This window comes from Canis lupus, chromosome 3, assembly GCF_003254725.2.
Source record: "Canis lupus dingo isolate Sandy chromosome 3, ASM325472v2, whole genome shotgun sequence".
Taxonomy (NCBI): Eukaryota; Metazoa; Chordata; class Mammalia; order Carnivora; family Canidae; genus Canis; species Canis lupus.
In genome coordinates, this window is record NC_064245.1 from 40,407,012 (window position 1) to 40,423,644 (window position 16,633).

Sequence of the window (16,633 nt, forward strand, 5' to 3'; positions counted from 1 at the left end):
TCCCAGAGGAGTAAAACAGGGCCTTGGGACTTGGGGAACACCAGGCATATCTGAGTATAGGCATATCACACTGAAAAGGGGATTAATTAGACACTGCATATTGAGATCCACTCTGTCCCCAGCCTTCTCCCCCAAGAGAACAGATATCCTTCTGAGGAATCTGATCAACTCAAGAAAAAAAGATCCAAAGATGCATTGGAAGCTTCCCCAAAGAAATTTCTCACCGAGTCACCCACTCTGAAGCCCACAGTCACAAACCACACCCATGTGCATAGACCTTCTGATGGACATTTAAATGCCCAACTCAAGTATGAGTGAATAGCCAAGGATCATCAGGCATTTGGGGAAAGTCTCTAACATGAAAGAGAGGCCAAAACAAACTAGATACATAGGGGAGGAAGTTAATCCATGAACATTCCCAGAGATAAATGATTGTAAAACATATTACATAAAAAAGTGTATAAATAAACAACATGATAGCAGAAATGAAAAACAATGGAAATGTAGTCTAAGTTGAAGCAATCTAGAAAGTACAGCAACAGGACAAGTACAAGAAAAATTTTCAGAACTAAAAGACTTTGTGTCTTAATGTATGCATATATAACTGAAAAGAAAAATATATATATAAATTTTGAAAAGGGAACAGAGGATCAGCCTGAAACAGGTGCCATTTTTTCATTCATGTGGCTAAAGCTGCTGCTGCCCATGGGTGCTTTAGCAAACACGGGAGGCAGTTGCATAGAGGTCTGATGAGAGTCATGGAGCAAGACATGATCATCCTGAGACTAGAGAGAGGAGGAAGAAAAGGCTTGACAGAAGAAGGAAAGTGAAAGGACAAGGACAAGAGAGCAAGAAACACTCCTAGGAAACCCTGAGGTGTTAGGCAGGGCTTTGAGATGGACAATGCATATGCAGTTGAGTATTTCTGAGAAGAAGCCACCGGGTGCTTTGACTCTTCCTTAGGAGGCTGTTGGTTAAGTCTGAGAGAGCAATCTTAGTCGAACCAAGTATGCACAGGAGAGGAGGGAGGAGAAACCCCAAGGACAGTGGTTCAACATATTTGTGTTCTCTACCTTCTGAACAGTGGGATTTTTTCATGGTATCTTTGAAGTGATAGGCTGAAAAGCACACCATCCCAAGTCAACAATAATTTGAACACCATCCCCAAAAGTCCTGTTCTAGTCACCAAGCGCCTCCTCAGGCTCTGGTCTGACCTGCTGCTACTCTTCCCACCTCTTCTCGGGCTTCGACTGCTTCTGGCGTTGGGAAACTTGACCTAAATACTGAACTTTAATTGGTCTTGTCACTGATGACAGTCTGTAGAGTTGTCTTGCTCTATTGTAATGGCTCCTTGAAAACTGTTTGATAAAATGCCTTTCCTGGTTATTATCATAACCCCTACTAGCAAACCAATTTTAAGTTTTTCTGATTATTGTAAGGATGATAGAGCTGAACAATGCAGCCTTTACAGCTAACACCGTTTATCTGCTCCTAATTACAAAACTCCCTAGGATATTTTTTTAAGATTTGGGAAAAGCAGTGATCCTTTTCTAAATTTTCCATTGACACTGAACTTTACCAAGTAGTCTGACCAAACTATATTACAGTTACTTCTGACACTGGGTAAAAGACATGTTTGTGTACAGTCAGTTATTGCTTGCATTTTTCATTTTGGGAACTTTTGCTTTGTTTTAAAAGAAAATACAATCTTTTGGTATGTAAAAGAACTGAGAAATGGCATGTGATCAGGGTATTATTTCCTTCCTGGTGAGAAAGGTTCAGGTATTTTTAGTTTGGTTTAAGACAAGAGTCTACCTAATCACTGAAAGCCAGAGTTGTTTTTGGTTGTTTGTTTGTTTTTTTAAGATTTTATTTATTTATTCATGAGAGACACACAGAGAGAGGCAGAGACACAGGCAGAGGGAGAAGCAGGCTCCTCACAGGAAGCCTGTTGTGGGACTCGATCCCTGGACTGATCATGACCTGAACCAAAGGCAGATGCTCAACCACTGAGCCACCCAGGCATCCCAAACCATTGTTTCAAACATGCATTTACTTTGAAGAGGTCTCCTAGGACTGGCGCTTGGGATTGTTTGTGGCATCATGTCAGCACTTGTGTTTTTTAAATGTTTTAGGCCTTCTGTCAGACACATTTCTCTCTCGAGTCCCATAAAATGGACACACCAGCAGCACATTTATTATTGCCTATGCCTTTTTTTTAAAGGTGTTCAATAAATTGTAATAAGGACTGGCCAGTTTCCTGGAAGCTAAACTATTTTTATTTGCTAAGAAGAGAAAAGTATGTTTTCTATCACTAAATTGCTGGGTGTTTCTGTTTGTTCATTTCTGAACACAAAACAAAAGAGTAGTATAGCTTTCTTGTGTAAAAAACGATTGGAATTTTGACTGTCAGTTTTCTTGTAAATTGTCTTACAAAATCCTTCCTGATTTTGCTTTTTTTTTTTTTTTTTTTTTTTTGGTGAAATAAGGATATTTTCCTTACTAGATTGTGGACAAATAAACCACTTTTGATGTCATATGGCATCTTTTGCTTGAATATGGCTTATGCCCTCTTAATTGTGTGTCACTTTTGATATGCATAGGAATGATTTGAATGATGACATGGATGGGAAGGTAAGTGTAACTGGAAAATAAAATTAACTGGTAACAGATTTTCTACCCTATGGGTGAGTTTTGTTACAAACTAAGAGTAGAATCAAAGTAACATTTGAGAGTAATCATAAATAACCCAATTCTCTCAAAGATCCATATGGGCAAAAAAAGAATGTCAGCACACCTTCAGATGGAGATTTGGAAATGGATTCTTTTTTAAAGATTTATTTATTTATGATAGACACAGAGAGAGAGAGACAGAGGCGGAGGCAGAGACACAGGCAGAGAGAGAAGCAGGCTCCTTGCAGGGAGCCCGATGCAGGACTCGATCCCGGGACTCCAGGATCGCGCCCTGGGCCAAAGGCAGGCGCCAAACCGCTGAGCCACCCAGGGATCCCCTGGAAATGGATCTTGAACAGTACTCTGTACTTCCTAGACTGGTATGGAGAAAGAAGAAGCCATTGGGATTCCATCAGAAGCAGTTCTTTTAATAGCATTGTAAAATGCAAATTAATAGCACTGTTTATTTTATTCTTTAATAGTCTTGTGGGGGTATGGCAAAGGCCCATCTTCAGTGAAGATGCGTCACTGCAGTTGTTATAGGTCAGTGGTGACATATCCTCTGTGGGAGGCTGGACTCACAAATACAGTAGTGTGCTATTTGGAATAGTGATATGTGGAACAGATGATGCTGGAACTCTGATGCAGCTACACTGTCTACCCGGACTGTGCTACTTGAGCTATGAACCAGCTGTGAGAAAAATCACTGTGGTATCTAAAGAAAAGTGCATCAGGACCATTCAAGACTAAGGTCTAAGGTTCCCACCTTTATTTTGTGACTTCTAAAGTAAATCTTTTGGAATGTGGGGCATCTGGGTGGCTCAGTGATTGAGCATCTGCCTTTGGCTCAGCTCGTGATCCTGGGGTCCTAAGATCAAGTTCTACATGAGTCCCCAACCAGAAGCCTACTTCTCCCTCTATCTACCTATTTCTCCATGTCTCTCATGAATAAATTAATAAAATCTTTAAAAAAAACTTTTGGAATTATTTCTTTGGTCTGATCATGTACTGTTGACCCTTGAACAATACAGGTTTGAACTGCACAAGTCCACTTATAGTTGGATTTTTTTTATAAATACAGTCCTGTGAATATATTTTCTCATCTGTACAGTTTTCTTAGTAACATTTCCTTTCTCTAGCCTACTTTATTATAAGAATACAATCTATAATACACAGAACATACAAAATATGTGTTAGCTAGCTGTTTATGATATCAGTGAGGCTTCTGGTCAACAGTAGGCTACTCGTAGTTAAGTTTTGGGGGCACCAAAAGTTATACATGGATTTTCCACGGCATAGAAGTCAGCACCTCAGCCCCCACATTTTTCAAGAGTCAACTATATAAGCAACAGATAATAGATTTTATAATAAAAACATAATCAAAAAGTTTTTCCTTTTTAATAATCAAAGTTACTCCTTTTTTAACATTTTTAAAAATTTTTATTTATTTATGATAGTCACACACAGAGAGAGAGAGAGAGAGGCAGAGACACAGGCAGAGGGAGAAGCAGGCTCCATGCACCGGGAGCCCGATGTGGGATTCGATCCCGGGTCTCCAGGATCACGCCCTGGGCCAAAGGCAGGCGCTAAACCGCTGCGCCACCCAGGAATCCCAAAGTTACTCCTTTTTATTGAAGTATAACATACATACTTCTTTTTAGTTTTAACCTTCCAGGTGATTTTTCATGTCATAACTTACATAGTTGACATTTTAGTTTATCCTTTCTTGATGTTTTCTTTGTTTTCTCTTGGGTTGCATATGGATTGTTAATTTGTATTTATGTCTTGTAGTTATTTAGAAAACATACCTACTTCTTTTAACTATACAAAACATTATCTTTTTATGCTTTCCAAAAACATGTTTGAAGATTCCTTTTTCTAGTCATCAAAGCCAATACAGAAGCCAAAAGTATAGATTTCATTCATGCAACATTTCATTAATGTTCATTTGCTTGCCCCCTTCACCTCTCCAGCTGTTGCTAATGTTATCTGAATTCATAAACCACATCACCATTCCCAATAAATTTGTACATTATGTATCTTCTCCAAATTTTAATTTTGCTTTTTCCATCCCATTTTATTATTATTATATTTATCACTATTATTATATTGATAACTTAGTCTTAACTCTTCTTTCCTCTTGATTCACAGTGTATCCAATGAGCTAATCTTAATTTTGATTCCTCTCTGGTAAAGTTTCCAGAAAGCATGACTGGGAGTGTGCCTCTCAGCAACCTTCCTAGGAAGAGGGGTATATTTTCTGAAAGCTTGAATATCAAAATGTGTCTTTCAGTCGCCATTCCTTTGTTGACTAAATGACAAGTTGTTTGGGAACAGTTTTTGTGTTGCAATTTTTTCTTAAATGGTTGCCATTTTGCTCCATTGTTGTTTATTTTTTTATGTTTTAGTTTCAAAGAGTTTATTTTCTTTACTTTTTAATTTAAATTCAATTTAGTTAGCATACTGTATTATTAGTTTCAGGGACAGAATTTAGTGATCCATTTTTCTATTCCTGTTGTTCTGGAGGAGACAGGTGAGACCATCCTCAACGGGTTATTTTTAGGTTAACTGTGATTTTCAAATGGTACATCCCAAATAATTTCTTGTCCTTGAAATGCAAAAATGTCCTGAAATTATATCTAGATGTGGTTCTCTTTTGAGTACTCTTACCTAGAACATGAGTCGTTTATACCATCTCAGATGTTCTTTAAGTAATCATTTGTAGATGGAGTTTCTGCTTTTTCCCTCATGCTTATCTTCCTCTCTTAGCACTTTGATCTTTGTTCTTCTGTGTACTCTGGGAGAATGTCTGAACTCTTTACTTCTTTATACCTGATTTGCTTTTCTCCAACGTCAGTTCACCCCATCATCACCTCCAAAGCAGGTGTTAAATCTGTGATTATTTTTCTATTTCCTTGAAATCTTTCATCCATCTCTGCTCGTATCTCAACTCCTTGCTTGCAATTTTATCTCTTCCTGAGCTCTCTTTGATGCCTTTTCACTTTTATGTCATGGAAAACATATTAAGACTTAAAACTTAATAAAACCTAATAATAAAGTTGCTTATTACTAAGAACATACATCACTTATTTTTTTTGTGCAGAGAAATAGCAAAAATAGCTATCATTTTCTGAATACTTATTTTTACCAGATATTATACTAAACATTTTGTAGACTTTATATCACACAATCCTTAAGACCCCTGCAAGGAGGAGTTATTATCCTCATTTTACTTATGAGGAAATTAGCATTTTAAAAAGCTATAAGAAGCATTAAAAAACCTGAGGTCATATACCCCAAAGTCATTAAATTGAAGAGTCAATAATTTGAATCCGGGCTGTCTGGTTCCAAAGCTTGTTTTCCTAACTACTACACTATACTATCTCCTCTATAAATGATTTTCACACATTTATATTTTAATCAAATATTCAAAGAAATAATATTCTTCCTCTTTTGTTGGAGATTTTTCACTGCTCCTTTTTAGCTATAGTCTTTGTATTGATCTATCTCTGTTCAATCATCCTTGTAATGAGATCACTGCCTACCTAGACTTAAGAATTATTCTAGAACTGCTTCCAGCTGCCTCTCCCCGCACTGGGAAGTTGTGAGGAGTCTGTAGACCAATTACAATGTTACTTACCCTCTGGGGAGGTTGTAGTGCAGGAAGAAGGGCGCCGTGTTTGGAGTTACAAAAAAGCCAGGTTGGAATCCCAGCCGTGCTATGTACTAGCGCGGCAGCTCGGGCCGGTTCCTTAGCCCGTGTTACAGTCTGTGTTGCAAGGTCAGGGACAGTGCCTGCCGTGCCCCCAGCACCTGCACCTGCACCTGCGCAGGAAGCTTGACGGGATGAGCCCTGGGTGTTATACTGTGTGTTCGCAAATCCAACTCCAATAAAACACACACACACACACACTAATAAAGGAAGCTGCTGTCATTCCCGTGCACTCTTCGGGCGGCCTGCGCTGGGGCTCCCCCCGCCCCGCCCCCAGGCCTGGAGGGGTCCTGGTCCCAGGATGCACCGCTGCGCTGCCCCGGCCGGGCTGGGCGCACTCAAGTCTCGGCCTCTGAGCAGAGGAGAAAGGTGCGGGGGAGGGATGAGGCTGCCAGGCCGTGCCGGTGGGGGTGTACGCGGGACCCGCAGACCCCGCGGTGCGGGAGTCAGTGCTGCGTGGCCAGTGCCGGCGTCCCCGACCCGCCTCGGCCTCGTCCCCGGCCCCTGTGCCCCCGCAGGCCGAGGGGGTGTCTCGGCCCCTGTCTCGGCCCCTGTCTCCGCTCAGGCCTAGCCCGGCCCCTGTCCCCACACAGGCCGAGGCCATGCCCTGGGTCCCCGTGCCCCACAGGCTGAGGCCCTGTCCCTGTCCCCATGAAGGCTAAGGCCCTGCCCCTGTTCCCAACCCCCCACAGGCCAAGGTTGTGCCCTGGGTCCCTGTACTCCCGCAGGCAGAGACTCTGTCCCTGTCCCCCTGCAGGCTAAGGCCCTTGTCTCTGTCCCCTGCAGCCTGAAGCCCTGCCCCTGTCCCTGTCCCACCCCCCAACCCCTGCAGGCTGAGGTGGTTCCCTGGGTCCCTGAGTCCACCCAGGCTTTGTCCCAGGTCCATATCCCCATGTAGCCTGAAGCTGTGTCCCGGTCCCCACCTAGACCAAGGCCTTGTCTCTATTCCCACTCAGGCGAAGGTCTGACCCTGTCACCCTGCAGCAAAGCCGTGACTTGGGTGCCTGTCCCCTCACAGGGTGAGGCCCTGTTCCTGTCCGCGCACAGACTGAGGCGGAATCCTGGGCTGAGCTGCCTCCCCTTTGCTGTAACCCACAGGTACTGGGCCTTGCAAAGTCAGGCACATCCCAGAGCTAGAGCATCAAGCTGTTCCCCATCTTTGCCTTTGTGAGTCTTTGTGAATCGCTGGGTAGGCCCCATCTTTTCTGGATATTAACCCCACCCAGGTGAAGAGAGATCTAGCCCAGATTACTGTAGTTCTCTGTGGTAGGGGGCTCAGCAGGGAGTCCCAGAGACTGTCCAGAAATGGATTTGAGAGCCTAGACTCGATTCACAAGCTGCTGTGGCCTTTGTACCACTGGCCAGGAAACCTCTTTGAGTAGACTCTCTTTTTGTCGGGTAAAAGTTATTATCCCTACTTTAAAAAAATACTGAAAATATGCTTTTACTTACTCTAAAATTCAAGAAAATTTATCAAGGTTCCCAGCATTTGCTTAGACTCTGTAAAAGAACCCTCTTCCGTGTAGTCATAGTTTGGAGTCTGAAATCACCTCTGAAGTTTGATGCACATGCCAGTTTTTCTTTTATCTCATCAGAAAGTGTCTTTAACTGGAATGAGAAAAAAGTCGTATATTGAATTGTAGGAAGGGTAAAGCAATCCAATTAGGTTATTTGAACCCTATAAATTGTGCTCCATCATCCATTAATGGGTCAGTAAACCAGATGAATAGGTCCAGACTGGAATTTTTTGAAGAGTCAAGATTAGACTAGAATAGACAATAGAGTACATCACAAATGATATGGATAAGTATTGTTTTGTGAAACTTTGGTTTCAGTTATATATATTTGTATGTATATTTATATTAGGTCATAATATAAAAGGTATGTATTGTGGATTATATTTTAAAAATTGAGTTACTGGTTTAGATCAGGATAAATATGTTACATATACAGAAAGTACCCCTGCAGTAGTCATAACCTATCTTAATAACAATGATTGGAATTGTAGAAGAGTCATATGGTATTTCTGTCCTAATTAGCTCTGTGTTTTATGTTTACTTTACATGGTATTAGCATGGCATGTACCTGGGTATCTGATCATTAGTGTAGATCATTGCTGATATGTAAGGAATGGAACAGCTAAATTGCTTCAGTATATGGGCTCAGTCCCTCTGGTGGTCACCGATTATGGCAGCCACAAGCCATCGTTACTATGAAATTATGCATGATTTATACATTCTTCTATTACACATGTGACCATATGAGGATCTTTGCTTTACATTGTCCCTGCTGAAACGCAGTAATGAAGTTCAACAGTCCAAGAGTTTTCTGGTCTGTTCTAGTTACTCTGCTACTGTCTCTGAAAACTTAGGACCTTGATACAGAGCATATCTGAGGCTACCGGGGTATTGATTGCTACTGACAGTTAGATGGTTTTCTTTTCAACTTTGAAAACATAGTATTTTAACTGAAATCTGAAGCCCTTCATGCTTATTAGGATAATTATTTTCATATTTTGTATTTGCATCTGTTTGTTGAATGGTTGGTTGGTTGGTTGATTTTGATTTTAAGGATTTAAGTAATGAAAAGTTTGGACTAGAGTTGTTGCGGATAATTTCCCTGTGTACAATTTATCCTCTAAAGTTCATGCCAGATATTTAATTATAAATGGCTAGTATTCTGTTTTGCAAATGGGCCCTGCAGACAGTTTAAAATGGTCAAGCAAACTATTTTTGTTGTGACCCTGCTTACTGGTGTCATAACTGCTATGATAGGAGCTCCATAAACATGTGAATGGATGAACATTATAAATTATTCAGGTAAACATTCGGTGATACGTATTATTAGTTGTTAGTAAAACTCAACTTTTATACCTGGTTTCTTTAAAGAGACACTAATATTTAGCAGGTGTATCTCTGTTATAAGACATCCGTTGTGTAAGTGAACAGAAGTCATCCTACATTATTGAACACTTTCAGACAACACCCAATAGTGAAATATGCTATGGGACATTTGAGTTTCGAATTCAAAACCAGTGTAATGTAAAAGAGGTTAAAAAAAAGTGTTTTTTTTTTTTCCTGATGTGAGGTCTCAGGAGAAGGCAGGGAAGGATGCTTTATAGTCAACATTGTGTGTGGTATTTTGCTCATATCCTTCTAGGGTCTTCCAAAGTGTTAGTCCCCAGCACTCGCTGCATAGCGCAGTGGACCTAGGGACTGTCTCCCACAGAAGGAGAGCAAAGGGCTGCTGACATTCAGGGAAGCAGGGATCATAGCTGCCTTGTTCACTGTGATTTCCCTATTTTCGGGCACGTAGGAGGTGCTCAATAAGTAGTTGTTGAAGAAATGAAAATACCATTGAAGGAGGAAGAGCGGCCTTTTAACATATAGCTTAAAATATAAGAGGAAGGAGTGTTAACAGAGCCTTAACTAATATTTATTGTGAGTGTCCTCTGAACCTGGTAGTGTTTCTAGGCTATCTGGGTTCATAGGGTGTTTATAACTCATATCAGAGACAAGACACACACCTGCCTGTGTATGTGTGTGTACATACACAAACATTGATCAGGTTGTATTATGGAAGTGTTTTGTGCTATGCTGGTAGAGAATGCACTGCACGTAAAGTGAGGCTGATGGCATGTATGGATAAGTGTAAGGGCTCGAGGAAGAGAAAGGTGATTCAAGTTGATTTGAGAGGCAGAATCTCCCAGAGGAAATGGTTGGGTCTAGGATGTGGACAGACCATAGGTGGGCATGAGCAAAGATCAGAGTGAGCAGCATGAACATAGCCACGGGCTTAGCCCAGGAGCTTACTGTATTGGGGTACAATGAAGTGCAAAAGTGGGACAGGCTAGATGGGGATCACATTTTGGAGGGGAGCTTAGGAAATAGGCAGTTATAGTTTAGATTGAATGTACCAGCATAAGGAAGCCATAAATTGTAGAGCAAGGAAATAGTTTAATAAAGGCCGTGTTTCGACATTACTTGGTAATAGCATGCAGGAGGACAGCTCTACCTGAGGGATTGGAAACGAAAAGGAACCACCCCCCCTCCCCCCACCCAGATTGGGATCTCAATACCATACTTAGTTCCACTGGGATGTTCTGATCACTGTGAGTACTTTGGTGGCACAAAAGCAACTGATGAGGGGAAATATATTTGGTTTAGAACTCCACCAAAGAGAGTCTGGAAATGACCAAAGAGTGACCAAGCCGGTTTAATAGCCACGATCCCACAGACGGTCAACACTCAACCTCAAGCCTGGCTGTGTTTCTAGTGCCCTATGGAATAACCAGTCTTTTATTAAGCAGGCAGATTGGGGGAGAGTCTTGTTTTTGGGAAGGAGTCTTAGCTGGTGACTTCATGAAAGTTAGTCTGGCTTTTTAAAAAATCATACACAAGACTTGATAAGCTGAAGAGAGGTGCCTGATTCCTTGTTGGCAGGTGGCATCTAGGGTATAGGATAGGAGAGAGACCAGAGTAAAAGGGCAAAGATATATGGCAATCTCCTTGAGATCAGAGACATTGTCTCCACCTTGTATGACACCTGTATGTCAAGCACCTTGTATAAGTACACGTACTGAATGAATGACAGCTGGATGGATAAGGGGCATTTTGTTTTCCATTACCTTGTCACGCATAACATGGTATTGACAGCCCAGGCATTTACTGAGACATTCATCTCCGTCTTAACTCCCAGAGCTTCCTACCTACGTAAGTGCTGATGCAGCCCATATAAGTATATTCAAAGTACATGGAGTAGTTACTCTGATGCCCAACACAATGCTGGATACAGGGAGCACAGATGTTAAAGCTACCACATTCTACCTTCACAGACTGAGACAGTTGTGGGATTAGTTCTGGGGATGAAAACTTTATCTGCCACTTCTGCCTGCTTCCTGATGCCATATTATGTAGTCTTAGCTCCTCACTTAAAATCCATGGCTATGCCTGCTTGCATGTTGGAATAGTGAATTGTCTGGGAGTCCATCTCCTCTATCGTCCCAATTTATACCTATACAGAGCATATAAATATACACACACTGCATACACATATGTAGATTTCCCTCTGCACTCTGTACAGTAGGTTTGTGAATACTTATGCTCATCTATATGAATGTGTGTCTATATTAGTTTGGGCAATCATGCTATGTTTTTATTCTTGAGATCCTCAGCTCCTTCAAAAGATACAATGACCCTGGCACATAGTATGAGCCCAATAAAATACTTGATGAATGAGTTAATGAATAAATACTATGTTCAGAAAGTAGTAATGGGTGCTACTGAGAGACTTTTACTCCAAGATTTAACTGGAGAAACTAAGACCAAATGCATGATATAAAGTCTATTACAAAGCAACACAGGAGTAAAGCTCATAGATAAAATAAATTAGTAATAGTAATTATAATTATCATCATAGCTGATGAGATATGTCTCAGAGGGCTTCTTCCGATATGCCAGGTACTCTCCTAAGTGCTTTTATGTATATTAACTCATTTAATGTTTCTACAACTCTGAGGTATTGCTGTTATTCTCTTCATTTTGCATGTGAGAAACTCACAGGACTGAAAAGTTAGGTGACTTGCCTGGAGTCACATAGCCAATAAGCATAAGATCACATAGCACAAAGTGGGACAAGGGTTTAGCAACAAAAGCTTTCTGGAAGAGGCGAGTTGAGATGTGGCCTGCCCCCATCACCCTCAGCCACACCCAGGGCCAGGAGCCATATGCACAGACCTTCTGGCTATCTCTTAGTGAGGGCTGTGGACCAAAAGGTTGTTGAGAGCCAACTCAAACGACAATGTGTGATCTGGCTGTCATACAGCTCCATGGCCTTCCCAGAGTACGTGCCAGATGGATTCTAAAAACACTTTGCTTCAAATACTCAGTATGTGACAGATCTAAATCTTTGAGGGAAAAATCTCCCCTTCTCCTAACTAACTCAGAATAGAACCAGCCATCTTCATGACACCCAATACCCACTTCTAAGTTCTGAGGAAGCCCAATGAATTACCTTTGAACACAATGTGGTAGATAGGAAAAGACACAATCAAAGATGTGCCCTCCCAACACAGAACATAGACTCTGTGTGAAGAATTATTCTGACTCCTGAGGATTCAGCAGTGAACAAGGCAGACAAAAGTCCCAGCCCTCATGGTGCTGACATTGTAATTCGGGAGATAGGTCATAAAGGCAATAAGAGGTTACATATGTCAGAGGGTGATGATTGAGATATAAGCAGACATAGAGCAGGAGGGGAAGGAGCTTTCAGACACAAAACAGAGAGGGATAGGGGATACTCAAGTATGAATGTATGAAAACCCTTAGTTCTGATGATCTGCTCTTCAATTTCCTCACTTTCTCTCAAATTATCTCCCAGAAAAACTTGTGATGCTGGGCCAAGGAGAGTGTGGAACCTGGTGGATGGGAGGTAAAGGAGATTCTGTTCAGGTGCTATGCAGGAAGACCTGTATGACTTCACTTTATTGTGTTTCACAGACAATGCTTTTTTTTTTTTTTTATGAATTGAAAGTTTGTGGCAACCTTGCGTCGAGCCATCAAGGAAGTCTATCAGTACCATTTTCCTAACAGCATTGTTTACTTTGTGTCTCTGTCATGCTTTAGTAATTCTCACAGTATTTCATACTTTTTCATTATAATTAAATTATATCTATTACGGTAATCTGTGATCAGTGATTTTTGATGTTACTGTTGTAATCGTAAGACAACAAACTTGACCAATAGATGTATGTGTTCTGAGCGTTCCCCCAGTGGGCTGCTCCCCCACCTCTATCCCTCTCCTTGGGTCTTCCTATTCCTGAGGCACAACGATAATGAATTTAGGCCAGTCAATAACTCTACAATGGCTTCTAAGTGTTTAAGTGAAAGGAAGAGCCACATGTCTCTCACTTTAAATCAAAAGCTAGAAATGATTAAACTTAGTGAGGAAGGTGAGTCAAAAGCTAAGATGGGCTGAAAGCTAGGCCTCTGGTGTCAGTTAACCAAGCTGTGAATACAAAGGAGAAGTTCTTAGAGGAAATTAAAAGTGCTATTCCAGTGAACACACAAATGATAAAAAGCGAAAGTTTTATTGCTCATGTGGAGTAAGTCTTAGTGGTCTGGATAGAAAATCAAACCAGCCACACATTCCTTTAAGCCACACCTAATCTAGAGCCAGGTTCTGACTCTCTTCTATTCTGTGAAGGCTGAGAGAGGTGAGGAAGCTGCAAATGAAAAGTTTGAAGCCAGCAGAGGTGGGTACATGAGATTTAAGGAATGAAGCTGCTCTCATAACATCAATGTGCAAGATGAAGCAATAAGTGCTGATGTAGAAGCTGCAGCCTATTAACCAGAAGATCTAGCTAGGATAATTCATGAAGGTGACAGTAGATTGTCAATGTAGACGAACCAGCCTGCTATTGGAAGAAGATGCCAGCTAGGATTTTCAAAGTAGAGAGGAAAAGTCAATACCTGTTTTCAAAGCTTCAAAAGACAGGCCAACTCTTATTAGGGGCTAATGCACCTGGTGAGTTTAACTTGAGGTGAAGTTTGGGGGAGCACTTGTTATTTCGAAAATCCAAGGGCCTTAAGAATTATGCTAAATCTACTCTGCCTATGCTCTATAAAGGGAACAACAAAGCCTGGATAACACCACATCTGTTTACAACATGGCTTACAGACTATTTTAAGTCTACTGTTGAGACTTGCTGCTCAGAAGAGAAGATTCCTTTCAAAATGTTCCTGCGGGTTGACAATGTACCTGGTCACCCAAGAGCTCTGAGGGGAGATAGACACTAAGATTAATGTTGTTTTCATGCCTGCTATCACAACAGTCATTCTGTGGCCAATGGATCAAGGAGTGATTTCAAGTCTTATTACTTAAGAAACACATTTCATAAGGCTCTGGCTGCCACAGGTAGTGATTACTCTGCTGGATCTAAGCAAAATAAACTGAAAACCTACTGGAAAGGATTCATCATTCTATGTGGCACTAAGAACATTTGTGACTCACAGGAAGAGGTCAAAGAATCAACGCAAACAGGAGTTTGGAACAAGTTGATTCCAATTCTCATGGGTAGCTTCAAGGAATTCAAGACCTCAGTGGAGGAAATAACTAGAGATGTGGTGGAAAGAGCAGGAGAACTAGAATTAGAAGTGGAGGCTGAAGATGAGCCTGAGCTGCTGCCATCCTGATCAAACTTAAATGTATGAAGAATTATTTTTTTAGGAATAAGCAAAGAAAGTGGTTTCCTTAGGTGGAATCTACTCCTGGTGAAGATTCTGTGAAGACTGTTGAAATGATGACCAAGGATTTAGAATGTGAAATAAACTTAGTTGATAAAGCAATAGCAGGTTTTGAGAGGATTGACTCCAATTTTGAAAGAAGTTCTACTGTGGGTAAAAATGCTATCAAGCAGCATCACCTGCTAAAGAAATGGTTCATGAAGGGAAGAGTCAATCAACGTGGCAAACTTCACTGTTGTCTTATTTTAAGAAATTGACACAGTCATGCCAACCTTCACAGCCACCACTCTGATAAGTCAGCAGTCATTGACATCAAGATAAGACCTTCTACCAGCAAAAAGATTAGGACTAGTTGAAAGCTCCAGTGTTGGTTAGAATATGTTTAGCAATAAAGTATTTTTAAGTTAAGGTATATACACATTTTTAAAGATATAATGCTTTGCACATTTAATATACTATAGTATAGTAGAAAGATAAATTTTATATGCACTGGGAAGCCAAAAAATTCCTTGCCTAGCTTTATTGAGATGTTCACTTTATTGCAGTGGTCTGGAACACACTCTGAGGTGTGTCTGTAATCTATAATCCATTGTGGGGATTCAGGCAAATCATCTGGGGAGATTTTTATGTCAAGAAGATGTAGTCTTCACATTCCAGGCATTTGTGAAGACTTTGGCTTGTTTTGTTATATCCCATGGGAGTTTCTCCACACACCTATTTAGAGAATGCAGTTTGGTAGCATTTTGACTTAACATTTCTATGAGAAAACTTTTGTATTTGGAAAGTCTGTGAAAATGATAAGATGAAACATTATAAGAAAACACAGTTTTTATTCATAAGCCACCCCCCTCCGCCACATTGGACTCAGTAGGCTAAGATCAATATGGCCCAAACTGTATTCATTAAGATTCTTGGAAGGGATTCTTTCCTTTGAGGTAAAAGCAGATCAATTCCATCAAACTTACATTTTCTTCTCTAGAGAGTTAGCTTAAGGCTTGCAACATAACATGCCACTTAGAATATCAGAAACTGTCCCACTCCCCTTTCCTCTGTGTCTACACCTTATGTGCCCTCTGCTTCTGGCTAGCAAAGCTCTGGACACAGTTTCTAGATCCATGCTTCCTGCTGTGGCTCTGAAGCCATTTTCCTGTGTCCTGCTTCCACTATTTTTCTCTTGTGAGTTCTTCAGGGGCTCTTTATAATCTTTATTTTTATTTTTAAAGATATTGTTTATTCATGAGAGACACCAGAAGAGAGGCGGAGACATAGGCAGAGGGAGAAGCAGGCTCCCTGTGGGGAGCCCGATGTGGAACTTGATCCCAGGACCCCAAGATCATGCCCTGAGCCAAAGGCAGACGCTGAAGCACTGAGCCACCCAGGCACTCAGCTCTCCAGAATCTTGACTGGCTTTGTATAGGGTTCTCACTGCTTTTCTTCCTCTCTCCTGTATTGTGGGTAAAATTCCTTGGGTTTTGTAATGCAGCCCTTTCTGCTTCCCACAAATCTTGTCCCCTAATATTGGGTTTAACTGCTTACCTTTGTCAGAGGTGTGATGTTCACTTTTAAAAATGCAATGAACCATTGAGATTTAATAAACAACCTCTACTAATAATGATTTAAAATACACAACAGATTTAATGCCTTAACTCGCTTCTAAACTTTTCTCATAAAATAAGACAGTTAAGTATTACCTAGACAAAATGACACCCACACAGGCCTCTTGCTCTATCATGCTTCCCTGGGTTCTCTTCTGTTAGCAGTGAACTGATAAAGTTATCAATCATGAGGTACAAGTGAGAAAGAGAAAAGGGAAAAGGCAGGACCTTAGCAGTCTTCAAAAGAACCGTATTTGTATTGATGTGTCTTCTGCAGAGGGGTCGTGCACAGATACACTGGGCTTATGTGTAGGTCACAACTCACAAACCATCAGAATTCCTCACTTCCATCCCCCTGGCTCTTGCACACTATTGCATCAATTGTGCAACAGGTTAATTTTTGCCTCTGT

At 41.0% G+C, this 16,633-nt stretch overlaps 1 protein-coding gene across 10 annotated transcripts in view; it reads left to right on the forward strand.

Annotated features, from left to right (window-relative positions):
* The first annotated feature begins 6,671 nt into the window (after positions 1-6,671).
* Positions 6,672-16,633, forward strand: part of CERS3 (ceramide synthase 3) — a 123,082-nt gene continuing 113,120 nt past the window's right edge. For 9 of the 10 annotated variants that reach the window (XM_025437927.3, XM_025437928.3, XM_025437926.3 and 6 more), the window contains exons 1-2: positions 6,672-6,754; positions 7,342-7,483. The gene's annotated coding sequence lies outside the window, so the exon portion shown is untranslated. The remainder of the gene's footprint in view (positions 6,755-7,341; positions 7,484-16,633) is intronic. The other variant, XM_025437931.3, reaches the window with a different exon arrangement.